Here is a 12980-nt window from a genome sequence, read left to right on the forward strand (position 1 = left end):
GTAACAATTGTGTCATCCAGGTAACACTGAGTGCCTGGGCAGCCTTTCAGCACCTGGTCCATAGCTTTCTCTCAGAGTGTAGGTGGAGATGCTACTCCAGAAATTAGCCTATTATAGTGATAAAGCCCTTTGTGAGTGTTTATGGTGAGAAACACTTTGGACTCTTCTTCCATCTCCTTCTGTAGGTAGGCCTCAGCTAAGTCCACTTTGCTTAAGAGTTTCCTTCCAGAAAGTTTTGCAAAGATATCCTCCATCTTAGGCAGAGGGTATTGATTTACTTTCAGTACTGAGTTGATGGTGACCCTAAAATCATCACAGATCCTGACAGACCCATTCTTCTAGGCAATTGGGACCACTGGTATTGCCAAAGGATTCTACTCAAATCTGGAAACAATTCCTTCAAACTTCATCTGATCTAGTTCACTGGCTACTTTATCACAGATGGTGTAAGAAACTGAACAGACTATATAAAACTTGGGTGTGACATTTTCATTAAATACTATTTTACCTTTGATATGTTTGAGTTTTCCAATGCTATCCTTGAACATTGTTGTGCCATCATCCAGTACCTTTCTTAATGCACTCTTAGTTGACTCTGTTGCAGGGGATGTGGCATGCAAATGGTGAATGGATCTCCAATTAAGCTGTAGTTGTCTCAGCCAATCATGACCCCACATTGGTGGCCCTCCTGCTTTTACTACACACAACTCTAATGTGGCATGTTGGATGTTGTATTTCACTGTTATGACTACTGTCATTCCCACAGGAGTTATCTATTCTCCAGAACAAAATTCTTAGTTGGATATCTGCAGGCTTCAGTTTAGTATCTTTGAAATGACCTTCAAACTCATTTGTGGATTGACCAAAACAGCCGAGCCAGTGTCCAACTCCATTTTAATTAATTTGCCATTTATTTCTGGTAAGCTAGTTTAATTGCTTTTTGTTAGTTTTCACATTGTAAATCTCAGGCTACTCTGTCCTGTGTCACTCTCATCATTATCAGGTTTTTCATCAATAGCATGTAGATTAGTACTCATTTTGAAACTGCAGCTTGACTTTTTATCTTTTTCACTTCTCTGAGCAATTCATATATTTTTGTCTGCCCAGCCTGCTCTTTGTATGTGTCCTACTTCATTGCATTTCCTGCAAGTTTCACCTTTAAACTGGCATTGGCCTGGTGTATGTGAACCCCTGCCACAACGGTAACATAATTTGTTCAGCCAGGAAAGTTCCTGTTTAGATGTTGCAATTTTGTTCACACTCACTTTCATTCCTGACTGCAACTCACTTGCTGCTGTTTCCATTGATACAGACATTTCAACTGCTTTTTAAAATGTGTGCTGTACTTCAGTTAGGAACCATTTTGAGTGCTTTCTTCTAAGATTCCACAAACTAAATAATCTCTCAGTGCATCACTGAATTGATAACACTCAGACAATTTCTTCAATACAGCCACATATGCTGAAATGGACTCCTCTATTTTCTGATTCTACTTATGAAATTGAAAGCATTCTGCAATCAGCAATGGTTTTAGTTTTAAATGTTCCTGCATTACTTTCATGATAACGACAAATTTACTTTTGGTTGGTTTCATTGGGACAGGCATATTTCTAAACCAGGTGTATGCCTTTAAACCCCAATGCACTCAGCAAAACTGGCATTTTCTTCTTATTGACTATTTCATTTACTTCAAAATACTGCTTGGTTCATTCTGTACACAGCAGCCAGTTATCTTTTGTGCAAATGAATGTGTCTATCTTTCTAATAAAGTGAGCCATTTCTGCTTTTTAAAAAAATTATGATTATTATCAGCCAGTACTCACTGTTTATGAATCTCTGATTATGTCTGTTTTCTACCTTTTTTAAACTTGACTGTTTCACTGTGCTTAGTAGGTAGTCGTTTTGGGTTAATTTAAAACTTCCTCGTCGCCACCATTATGCTTTCTAACTCCAAAACATACAACTAATGAAAGCAAAAAGACAGGAGCCCAGGAGAATGTTTTTACTTTTAGTGAGGTGTGTTTATATGACCTGGTGGCATGATTACATATACCATTCACATAATTTTACATATAACTCATAGCAAATTATTTAAACCAACAAGAATGCTAAATCAAACAATATATTTACAATATTACTCAAGTACTATTGAAATATTAAATACACATCATGGACATCTGAAGAATTCTGGAAAATCAATGGCTATGCTTCCACTATCCCTACAGACACCTGGTGGTTATCAGGTCCAAGGTCTTGTCAGCTTTTAATCCTGTTAATTCCTCCCATGCAATTATTTGCTTTTAATAATTGCTTTAAATCCTTTATTCTTAGTATGTACATAGATCTCCACTATTTCTGGAATGTTTTCTGTGCCATCCATCATGAAGACAGATACAGAATTAGGTGAGGGCATTAGGAACAGCGAAGCTTTAAGATGCAGATCAGCAAGATTTATTGAACAGCAGGGCAAAATGAAGGGAGTGAATATGTTTATATGTTACATTCGGAAATGTTACATCAAAGTTTTTTCACTCTCATTTTAATGTGAGATACTTTTATTCAGCTGTGTTAAATCACATATTTAAGTATCAGAGTTGAAAGGACAGCTCAGAACCTCCTGCTGCTTCAATCGGCCAAATATTCCAGAGCACTTTACAGTCTATGCAATGCCTCAGAGCATAGATGCCTTTGGAACTGTAGCCTGTGCAAATTCCCATAAAGAGCAATATAAAGGGACCAGATGAGGTATTTTCAAAATGTTGGCTACAAGCTGAACATTGGCCAGGACTAAAGAGCCTGCTGTTTTTTTTTCTGGTACAATGCCATGGGACCTATAAAGTATTCTTCACTGGTATCTGATGGGGAGCTGTCCCACAGAATAGTTGAACTGCAGTTTAATGATTCATCTGATTTACAGTACCTACAAGAATAGCAAACTCTCAGGAGGTTCTCTTCTCTTTTAGTAAATTTGCACATCAGTCTCTTCAGCTGAAATTGAATTTACAAACTTCTAAAGCAAGGGTACTATTGATTGCGTCCATAAAACAAATGAGCAGAGTTAAGCCATTCAGCCCATCATGCCTGCTGTGCCATTCCATCATGCTGATCTTGGATCCTACTCAATCCCATACACCTGTTATCTCGCCATATCCTTTGATGCACTGACTGATCAGGAAACTATTAACTTCTGCTTTAAATATGCCCTTGACTTGGGCTCCACTGCAGTCTGTGGTAGAGCATTACACAGATTCACCACTCTCTGGCTAAAAAAATTTCTCCATGCTTCTGTTTTACAAGGTTGTCCCTCAATTTTGAGGCTGTGCCTAGTTCTGGACACCACCACCATAGGAACCATCCTCTCCACATCCACGTTATCTAGTCCTTTCAACATTCATTAGATTTCAAAGAGATACTCCTGTGTTCTTCTAAATTCCAGTGAGTACAGGCCCAAAGCTGCCAAACACTCCTCATATCTTAATGTCTTCATTCCCTGAATCATCCTTGTGAACATTCTCTGGACTCTATCAAATAGTAACACATCCTTTCCGAGATATTTGACCTAAAACTGTTGACAATACTCCAAGTGCAGCCTGACTAGGGTCTTATAAAGCCTCAGCATTATCTCATGGTTTTATATTCTATTCCCCTTGAAATAAATGCCATCATTGCATTCGCCTTTTTTACCACCAACTCAACCTGTAAATTAACCTTCTGAGTGTCTTGCATGAAGACTCCCATGTCCCTCTGTACCTCTGATGTTTGAACCTTCTCCCTATTTAGATAATAGTTTCCACTGTTGTTCCTTTTTACCAAAATGCATTGTCATACATTTCTTAACATTGTACTCCATCTGTCCATTCTTTTTGCCCATTTTTTTGCCCATTCTTCTAATTTGTCTAAGTCCTACTGCAATTGCATTGCTTCCTCAGCACTACCTGCCCCTCCACCTATCTTCGTATCATCCACAAACTTTGCCACAAAGTCATCAATTTCATTATCTAAATCATTGACAAACAATGTGAAAAGCAGCAGTCCCAATACTGACCCCTGAGGAACACTATTTAGTCACTGGCAGCCAACCAGAAAAAACTGCTTTTATTCCCACTTGCTATTTCCTGCCTGTCAGCCATTCCTCTATCCATGCCAGTACTGTATCTTTCCTGTAACACCATTGGATTTTATCTTGTTAAGTAGCCTCATGTGTGACACCTTATCAAATGCCTTATGAGAATCCAAGTAAATGACATCCACTGCTTCTCATTTGTCCACCCTGCTTGTTACTTGCTCAAACAACTCTAACAGGTTTGTCAAGCAAGATTTCCCTTTACAGAAATCATGCTGATGTTGTGACCTTGGCAACGTTCGTTGTGAGTCATTGTGACCTTGGCAACGTTCAAAAAAGTCTGCATAACATTCATTATCTAATAGAAGCCTCCTTCAGCTTTCAAATTAAAACTTGTTTTGTGTTCATTAAAATAAGAATTTGGGACTTTTTGCTCTTATCCACGATGAATGGGGAAAAATTCCAGACATGCTATTTTAGGTAGTGTTCTTCTGGTTCTATGAGAGTTTCAGCATATTTACAGTTCCATCAATATGAAATCTCTCAGAGACTGACAACACCTGAAACACAGTGTACTAAACACTTGAGTGATTGATTTAATTACTTGACCTTTAAACAAACTATAAATGATGAGGTCATACTAAAGAATAGAACCAACTGTAAAATTACCATCCCCATTGGCATGAAATGTGTTCTGAAACTTTATTAACATCTACTGCCAAGTCTTCCATGGACTTCTGAACTATTTGCTACCTTAATAATGGAATTAATTGATAAAAGAGTAAAAAGAAGATGCTACTACTTATAACAATAAAATCAATAGTTAGAGTCAGACACGTGGAATTTGTGGAAGTCCGTTTATATTTCCATGGTGATTGTTCCAGCAGGTGGTGTTGGGGCATGCCCAGTCAGTGAGGTAAGCATCAACTGCACTTTAGGGGGTCAACCCAGAGCACCATGGCACAGATCTAGAGAATGTGGGTTCAAGCTTCACACCAAGCTTGAACCACAAATTTTAGCACTTCAATGCAGTACTGAGGAAGTGTTACAAAGTCAAAGGTGTTGTCTTTCCACAATTCCCAGGGGTCTCAATCAAGATCTAAAAAAAATCAGGCAGACGGTTGGACCTTCACATTTATGACTAGATTTCAAAATTTCAGCTGTGAAGTGATTCGCAATGAACGGGACTACTGATTGTGATCTCAGTGACATGTTCCCGCTGCTGCCTGTAAGGAGTTTGTTCTCCCCATGACCGCGTGGGTTTCCTCCGGTTGCTCTGATTTCCCCTCACAGTCCAAAGACTGTTGATGGGTTAATTGGTAGTTGTCAATTGCCCTGTGATTAGGCTAGGGTTAAATCGGGGGATGCTGGGCAGCACAGCTCGAAGGACCAGAAGGGTTTGCTCCACGCTGAATGTCATTAAATAATAAACAAATATTAGATTGTTATTCATGGAAGGAAAATACTGTGTATTTAATATTTTGGTAATATTTGGGTAATAGTGTGTGTGTATGTATATATATATATATATGTGTGATTAAACATTCTTGTTCATTTGGGGGTCTAAAACTTTTTAACCAGTACTTGTATGGCAGAGAGTTTACCCTCATTACTGATCACCTGCCACCAGAGTCCATTTCCAATCCACAGTAGGATGTCCCATTAACAGTAGTAGCACAAATGCAGAGATGGGCTTTGTTTCTTGGAGAACACAACTACACAGGACTGAATTCAAGACGATGACTAATCATAGAAATGTTGATGGATTGTCCCATTTGCCTTTGGAAAAGGAAATGCCAGGAAAATTTACAAAAAAAACCAGACACTCCTCTTGACGTATTTTCTCAAACTTAAATCAAAAGTTACAGCAGAGATGATCCAAAGGGAAACTAGGATAGACCTCACACTGTCTCAGGTCTACATGGTCACCCAAAATAGCTGGAATGTGCAGCAGAAACTCCAGTTCTTCCATTTTTTACCAGCGCCAAGATGAACATACCCTTGATGGAGATTTTCTTATGTGGGGATAGAAAGCTGAAGTATTGGAGGAGCTACATGCTGGTTATCTAAGTGTAGTTAAAATGAAAGTGGTGGCTTGAAGCTTTGTCTGTTAGCCTGAGATAGATCAGCAGATCAAGCAGCTTGCCATGCATTGTTTGGAATGCCAACACATGCAGAGATTGCCGAGAGTAGCACCTCTTCATCCCTCAGAATAGTCTGCATTGCTCTGGCAGAGGAATCATGTGGATTTTGCCAGACTATTCATGGGCACCAATTTCTTGGTAGTAGTGGAGGCAGCGACAAAGTGGCCAAAAGTGCTTCCAATAGCCTCCCCTACAGCCTCACGCACCGTTGATGTACTGAGAAGCCACTTTGCAAGGACTGGTGTTCCAGAACACGTAGTCAGTGACAATGGACCACATTTTCTGGTGGATCAGTTTCAGTCATTCCTGAAAATGAATGGAATAAGTCATATTACACCTGCACCATACCACCAGCTACAAAAGATTTGGTGTCCAGAGTGAAAAGAACATGCTGTGAGCAATAAGGCGGTAACACTGAACCAGAAGCTCACCAAATTCCTCCTTGCTTATCGTAATGCAACACACTCCACCACCAACAACTCACCAGCCATGCTGTTCATGGGTCGTCCCTTGTGTTCACGCTTGGATCTCCTCAATCCCAGTCTCAGGAGGAGGATGCAGGGCAAACAGCTGAGACAAATTGAAGGTTCCTCAAACAAGAGGGTTCGATGTTTTACTCCTGGGGAAGTAGTCCTGGTGAGGGCCTACAGAGGTGACTGAAAGTGGGTACTTGGAAAGATTAAGGACAGAACATTACTACTCTCCTACACAGTGGAGATTGTGTCTGATGTCATTTGGAGGTGACACATCGATCAGTTGAAGAAGCTGACTCATTTGTTAGAGAAGAATGGTGGCTACCATGTCAGAACCACTTCCTGGAGGTTCAGAGTCAATTCCTACAACCACCACCAAGGAAGCCCCGGTACCTGGGATTGTTTCACAACCACAAGACTCACCTGCCAAGCAGAGTGATCCCCCTTGTCAGGGAAAGATGTTATCGCACAAGAGTAAGAAAGCTTCCACAGCAATTAAACCTTTGGCCTGAAACTGAACAGGGACAATTTTAAATTTACTATGCTGCAGATGTCTGTATATTGTAGTTGCATTATACTGTGTATATACATTATACTGTTGCATTATACTGTGTACTGCATATATACAGATGTCTGCATATACAGATGTCTGTATATTGTAGTTGCATTATACTGTGTATATACATTATACTGTTGCATTATATTGTGTACTGCATATATACTGTGTATATAGTTGAGGTGCATTCTACATTGAGTTGGAGTCTATGATCGAAGCAGGGAGGAATGTTGTGTATTTAATATTTGAGTAACTGTAAATATATTGTTTGATTAAGCATTCTTGTCCTTCCATAATTATGGGTTGTACATATAAATACGTAAAAAGTATACGTCATAATGCTACCATGTGATACACGCATGCCTCACTTAAAGTAAACACAAAGATAGACTCACATTTCAGATTCCCATGTCTTCCTTTGAATTAGTTTAATGTCTTGAAGTTACAAAATGTAACAAAAACCTTTACCTGGAGTGGCCCTTGGGTGAGTGGTGGCCAATTAGTGCCCACAGCAATAATCCAGTGGTGGACAATAAATGTTGGTCATACCGGGGATATCTGTGGCCCTTGAACAAATGCAGAAGCTCTCTGATTGCCATGGTGCCTTTGCTGTAGGGATATGGATGCTAGCCAAGGTTCCTTGTACTGCTCATTCTCAAGTGAATGGAGGCACAAGTGCCCTGAGTGAGGGCAGAGTTGCCCTTCTGTTGATTTGGCTGCATCCCCTGCCAAGCCTCACACTTGAAGAATGACTAGGCGGCTGATTTGGAACCCATGGGACTGAATCTCAGCAGGAGAGACAGGGCACAAGAACAAATACCCAGCACAGCCAGTGGTTCAAAGGAGAACTTTTCTCTGAATCTGTCTTTCTCAAATGCGGTATTCGTCGTTTAATGCAGTCTAACATGACCGCAAGCCACTTGATTTTAATCTGCAGTTGCCTTGATTCAGCACTGAACTGGTTAATTCGGTCTGATAGAATTGCAAGTCACAGAATAAGGTGTGTGCATTTACTGTGCAGTAACTGTGTCAAATGTGATCTGACATTGCAGCACAGAGATGACGGAGACTATGCAAGTATAAAGAAGTTGTATGGGGGAGGAGAGACAGCAGGCAGTTATTTAGTAGAACAGGTTGCAGATAAAAGATGGAATGAAATAATTTTAACCTCGACCAAAGACAGAAGTCCCACCATGCAAAAGAGGATGGTTCATACCTGTGGCAATCTAACACCTTGAACCTCCATTTACACTTGGTTCATTTGGCAGGATGTCGAAATGAAGCAGCTGTGACATTATGGGGAGAAAGCAGGAGAATCTGACTGAGAGTAAAAATAAACCAGTGATGATGGAATGGCAGAGCAGACTCAATGGACTGAATGACCACATTCTGCTCCTGTGTCTTATGGTCTTACTGGAAGAGTGACTTTGCACCTTAATAGATCAGCAGATGCCCTTCTGTGTGAAGAACCAAATTACTCCCTTCAGTTCTTAAACTACAGGTGCTGGACATGGATTGGTCAAGGTGGCATAAACTCGATTAACAGCTGACGTGCCTCTAATGTGATCACGTATAGATCCAGTTTTAATTAAAGCAAATGCAAGTCTTTATACAGTTGCTAGATGTTCCTTCCAGCAAAAATCAATAGGTCAAGTTGAGTATCTGTGTTTGTATAAAACTACTTTACCTCATCTGCAGGCACACCAATCATTCAGCATCCAGCACTCCCTCTTCTTGTTACTACCATCAAGAAAGGTACAGGAGCCTGAAGGCCCACACTGAATGGTTCAGAAGCAACTTCCTCTGCTATCAGGTTTCTGAATGGCCCACAAACCAATGAACATTTGAACACTACCTCATTATTCCTTTCTTTGAATTTTTCATTTACTTCGTAATTTATACTAATTTTATGTCTTTGTACTGCTGCCAGGAAACTACAAATATCATGTCATGTAAGATGGTGATAATAAACCTGATGCCGATTCTGACGGAGATAAAATCAACCCCAATGTCCTTTCAATGATTTAGGCTGGAAAGTTGTTACATTAATGCCGGATGGGCTGTAGTTATGATGGCTTCCACATCTGGTCCCTCTGTTCACAGTCCCTGTCTAAACCTAACACTTTTTTCTGGAAATTCCTCAAAAAACTTCCAGCTTTTGTTATAAATTTCAGGGGAGGAATTAGATGAAATATTCTCTCAGCCTCCCATTCTTCATTGTTATCGGTTTCCTTTCTGCTTATCAGGTGTGTGAAGCTGAGGACTTGAGGCATCTGACTCTCCTAGATTAAGTATTACAAGTTCTCTTATAGATTAGTTTCCATGAAATGTGAAAAATTCTAAGCGTTTGACAGGATGTTTGTGGATTTTGTATGATCTCTGGCTGCGGCATGTAGAACATGCTTTATTATTGCAAAATACTTCAAACCAAAGGACTGGCCACTCTGGGCAGAGGAAAAAAGATATCTCCTTCCAGAGAGTAGGTAGTTTTTGAGATTCTCTATCCAGCAGAGATGCAGAGGTTCAGTCACTGAACTTATTTGGAAATTAGATCAGCAGATTCTTGGACATTAAGGGATTCAAGGAACTTGAGAATAGTGCAAGATAGAAGCACCAGTGTTCTGACTAAACTGTGGGTCAGACATGAGGGGCTGAATGGCTTACTCCTTCTTTAATTCCTTATACTTTTAACACAGGACACTGAAGTTAAATGCCTCAGTCATACAATTTGCCACCAGCTTTACATAGCACATCTAATAGAGGCAGAGACTTTTTAAATTCCACTTCAGCCACGCCTGTGTCCTTCTAAGCAACTGTGCATTCAATGTAAACTGATGGGCTGCTCTCTCACTTTTTGTTCAACAAGAACTGAACAGAAACCACATAAAGAAGCCTCACAGGGTAGGGGACTTCTATTCCTTTGCTCGGAATAATGTGGCAACAGAGTGGAGCCCAGGCTCTCATCGGTATTTTCAGAAACTTAATTGAGGGATACCAGCTTGGTTTTTTACTAATTTCTGTCCACTGATGCATTCCATGTGGATGTAATTGTACAGCACGGGGAGTATTTTTTTCAGCGGATGCTCTCTTCTATTCAACTGTTCACTGGAGGTCAATGAGTCAACATTGAGAAGTAGTCCTCCACAAATCATACTAGCTGAATTGCTCTACAACAATTAGAGTTAGGAATTAAACTGAGAAGGGAAAAAAAAGGAATATTCACTTTGCAACTGTGACAATCTCAGGACAATCCATCGCTATTTATAATCAGTGAATACTTTGTAACCAATTCTGTGAGAGAGAAAGCATTGAGGCCATTTTTACAAACGTCAAGCAACCATGACAGCAAAGTGTTAATTCTTTTAGTTGGTTGAGGATAAATATTGGCCAAGATTTAGGACTAGACTCAGACTTCAAACAATGCCATGGACTCTTTTACAGAGGGGTCACAACCTCTGTGTACCTTAGACCTCGAAACGTTGGCCTTTTACTTTTGAAACAAGTTAAAAGACAGAGGGATTCGTGCTGGGGGGGACACAGTGTTGAGTCAAGAACATGTGACTATCTCAGAGATGCTCAGAAGGTCAGACGGCTCCTCTGTACAGAGAAACAGAGTTAACATGTCACGTTGGTGACTCTTCAGCAACCGACAACGTTTTCTGCTTATATTTTGAACATCCAGCATCACAGTTTATTTGCTTTTCAATAGGAGGTGGTTTTCAGAAGCAGGAGGATAGAACAGGGATCCGTTTGAGGCGCGGATTCTTTTAATTTCCAGATCTCATTTACATTGAACAAAGAACGGTATGGCACAGGAACACGGCCTTTGGCCCATGATGTTGTGTCACACTACTTAAGCTAATAATGCTTAATTAAACTAACCCCTTCTGCCTACACAATGTCCGTATCCCTCCATTCTCTGTATATTCATCAAATCTGAAAGTACACTTATTAATAAAGTATGCATACATTATGCAACCTTGAAACTCGTCTCCTAACAGGCAGCCACACAGCAAAAACAAAAGCTGTATATTAAAGAAAAGAAGACCATCAAAACTCAATGTGCAACTCATCAAGCCCATAAAAAAAATAAAAAGAACACCTAACGTGCCGAGGAACAAAACACACCGTGGAAACTATAACTGCAAGGGAATAGCGTTCTGAACAGAAGATCGCAAATAGTTCAGTGCAGAGCAGGGTCAGGGAGCCGCGATCTGAACTGGCCCGTTCATGCGTTTATCTAAGAGTCTCTTAAATACCTCTATTGTACCTGTCACCACCACCACACCTGGCAGCACATTCCAGGCATCCACCACTCTCCGTGTGAAAATAACTTGCACTGCACATTCCTCTTGAACTTACTTCCCTCATCTTAATACCTCCAGCGTTAAACATTTTGACCCTGCCTGTCAATTTGGCTCCCTGGAGCAGGCAGAGAGAGGCAGCTTCTGGTTGTCAGCGTGGGGCAGCTCGGGTGGGGTGAAGAGGAGCTTAACTGCCCGGCGGCACCCAGGAACTGAGATTTGTTTCTAGGCGGGGGAAAAGCTGGCAGCAGAGAATCCTGCAGGGCAGGAGAGGCAGTGTCTTCTCCTATGAGACCAAGTTGCACCGAGAGGGGTGACACTGGTGAGAACAATAAAAAAAATTAATAAAATCGCCAGAACCAATTAAGTTCCTTGTCAAATAATTAGTCACCACTTACAACTGTCAGTTAAGACAGTAGATGTAAATCAAGCTGTGTTTTGGTAGTAATTGTGACCCCTTCTCACCAGATAGAGTGAAGTAGAACTGCTTCTAATGACACTTACATTTTTATTTCACATTTTGCTCCATGTTTGTACCTATTGTAATTGAATTTATGCATCCACCATGCAACGGGGTGTTTATTTAATTGCAACTCAAAAACATGAGCACCTATACACTAGAATTATTCCGGTCTTGTGGTTAAGTATAAAAGGAAATCTGTACATCATTTTGACAGATTTCATCCCGGAGAGTGAGACTGACTGGCCTAGAGAGTCCTAAGGCAGTTCGCGGCATTCCCTATGGCTCATAAAATTACCAATGAATTATGCATAAACTTCAAAGGTCAGGTCACGTTAGCACGTAAACAAAACACAAATCTTGGATAAACTAAGCTGAAAGACGTGATTTTGGCTCTTGATGACTGGCCCTTTAGTTATAGCAGACGTGCGTCATCAAAGGGAAAAAATCCACACTTAACAATCAACTTTGACAAGAACTATTAAAAAAGATTAATTTAATTTTTACCACTTCCTCAACCTTGCGTCAGAAATGAAGGCTTATCTGATGCATTTTCTTCTGCAAAGCCTGAACATCCATTTTTAATTCGAAAAGATCTGTTTGTTATTAGAATGAGGTTGACCAATAGAAACAGAGAGTCAGCACAGGATTAGGTCATGTCGTCTTTTGTGGCTGCTCTGCCATTCAATATGATTATGATTGGTTATTCAAAACCTTTCCCTGTTCTTGATCCCTTGAAATCTTTAACCATTCATTCACATTACATTCTGAATATAAGTATCTTACAGTTAATGGTTATTTGAATAAACAACAAAATTGAGTACAGCACTCAGCTCTTCGAAGAATAATCCTCACATTGAGAGCTTGTCCTAAAAACAACTCTGAGCGTGGTTCAGTATATGTTGTAGGTAATTTGATTTAATGTATGGTAGAAGTTTGATTTCCCCTAAAGTTCTTTATTTAACAAACACTGGTTAAAC

At 40.2% G+C, this 12980-nt stretch overlaps 1 long non-coding RNA gene across 1 annotated transcript; it reads right to left on the reverse strand.

The window, feature by feature from the left end:
- Window positions 1-5630: 5630 nt before the first annotated feature.
- Window positions 5631-12591, reverse strand: LOC132392331 (uncharacterized). The gene is made up of 3 exons (XR_009511494.1): window positions 12508-12591; window positions 6692-7194; window positions 5631-6513 (listed from the first exon to the last, which is right to left on the reverse strand). It is a non-coding gene; the product is annotated as an uncharacterized LOC132392331 (long non-coding RNA).
- Between the last annotated feature and the right edge of the window lie 389 nt (window positions 12592-12980).

This window comes from Hypanus sabinus, chromosome 4 (genome assembly GCF_030144855.1).
Source record: "Hypanus sabinus isolate sHypSab1 chromosome 4, sHypSab1.hap1, whole genome shotgun sequence".
Lineage (NCBI taxonomy): Eukaryota > Metazoa > Chordata > Chondrichthyes > Myliobatiformes > Dasyatidae > Hypanus > Hypanus sabinus.